The 1,909-nt window shown below is 37.1% G+C and overlaps 1 non-coding gene across 1 annotated transcript; it reads right to left on the bottom strand.

Moving 5' to 3' along the window:
• Window positions 1-217: 217 nt before the first annotated feature.
• On the bottom strand, window positions 218-381 carry LOC115934252 (U1 spliceosomal RNA). The gene has a single exon (XR_004070068.1). It is a non-coding gene; the product is annotated as a U1 spliceosomal RNA (small nuclear RNA).
• Window positions 382-1,909: the final 1,528 nt, after the last annotated feature.

Here is a 1,909-nt window from a genome sequence, read left to right as displayed (position 1 = left end):
GAGCAAAACCTTGTTTCAAAAAAAAAAAAAAGAAAAGAAAAGAAAAGAAAAGAAAAGAAATTTCCAGAATATGCAAATCTATAGAGACAGAAAAGAGATTATTGGTTTCCAGGAGCTAGAGGGAGGAAAAGATGGAGAGTTACTGCTAATGTAGTAAAACACAAGATTTCCTAGGGGTGATAAATATATATATATATTTTTTTCGTTGTTGTTGTTACAGAAGAGAGTATGAACACAGTTTCCCACTGCCAAAGATTATGCAGTTGAGTTCTCCACATTTGGGGAAATTGCAGGGATCACCACATCCAGAGTGCAATGAATAAGCCTCACCCTGGGAAAATCACCTTTGTGATGATGGTATTTCACCTCCTAGGTAAGTATGAAAATATTCTTAAATTAATTAGTGGTGGAGATTGCATAACCTTGTGAACTTACCACAAATCCTGAGCTATATATTTTAAAAGGATGAATTCTATGGTGTGTAAATTATATTTCAATTTTTAAGAAAGAATCTACAAAATTTATGAAGAAGTAGGTTGTAAGGAGTTACTTAAGCAAGAATATCTTTCTGGCTGGAGAGACGTGGTTCTTCATGGAGTCTACAGACAGGGTAGGAAACCCAATCCATTTCCCTTCCCTAATAGGTAGGTTCTGCTCTTCACTTTATCCAAATGTCCCCCCCTTTTTTTTTTTTTTTTTTTTTTTTGAGGTGGAGTTTCACCCTTGTTGCCCAGGCTGGAGAGCAGTGGCGCGATCTTGGCTCACTGCAACCTCCACCTCCCAGGTTCAAGCGATTCTCCTGCCTGAGCCTCCTGAGTAGCTGGGATTATAGGTGTGCACCACCATGCCTGGCTAATTTTTGTATTTTTAGTAGAAACAGCGTTTCATCATGTTTGCCAGGCTGGTCTCAAACTCCTGACCTCAGATGATCCGCCCACCTCAGCCTCCCAAAGTGCTGGGATTTACAGGTGTGAGCCACTGCGCCCAGCTTCTCCCTCCATTTTCTTTCTCATTCTCTCCCCTGCTTTGTTTCCCCTCTCAACTCATTCCTTGATCATTTATGTTTTCCTTTTCCTTTTTATGTCTTCTCATCCCTTTATCCAGGTCTCTACTTTCCACCCCTGCCTCCTGCTTCTTCCTTCTCCCTTCCTATTTCCTCCCCTCTCTCCTAACTCACCACAAAATGGAAATAAATGGTATTTTAAAGCATTTTGTAAGAATTATGTACTTTTTTGTTTGCTTAGGTGGAAAAGGACATGATTTTGATGTTTAATGTTTCTTTAAGGAAAAACAACTCTAAATTAATTACATACTTGGTTTTGCTTTAGGGAATGTAATCAGCAATTTTTAAAAAAGAAAGATTATCCACTCATGCTACATGACTAGTTAGAAATAAATAATTGAGGGAAAATACTTTCATGAACATTATAAAGTGATTTGTAAATATGAGCAGACACTACGGGTAAACACTGATAATATCTAGTGTGGTGGTGTTCACTGATAGCTCTTAATTATTATTTGGCTGTTCTATGTGTAGACATGTCTGAGTCAACCATTTAGGCTACAAATTGAAAACCTCCAACACAGACAGTTTCATCTGAAATATAAACATGATTATATTTTCCCCCAGGAACATCCTTTTCGAACTAAAAAAAAAAACCAAAAAACCCAATATGGGTTGTAAGTTCTTCTCTCGTGAAGCCATCTACAGAATGGCCAATTATTCTCTGTCATTGATCTGGAAGAGCGAGTAAGTACAAAAAGAATACCATTAACCACAAAGTTGTCATCTTCTTCAAATAAAATTCTGATCTCTGGCTTGAATGCTGAAAGATTTACTGTTTACTTGTGTGAATAGGTCAAGAGAAATAACTTTTTTCTTAACAGTCATTTTATAAGAAAATCATAT

This window comes from Gorilla gorilla, chromosome 2 (genome assembly GCF_029281585.2).
Source record: "Gorilla gorilla gorilla isolate KB3781 chromosome 2, NHGRI_mGorGor1-v2.1_pri, whole genome shotgun sequence".
In the NCBI taxonomy this organism is placed as follows: Eukaryota; Metazoa; Chordata; class Mammalia; order Primates; family Hominidae; genus Gorilla; species Gorilla gorilla.
The sequence above is the reverse complement of the archived record's forward strand: the minus strand, read 5'-3'. Positions and strand labels throughout refer to the sequence as shown.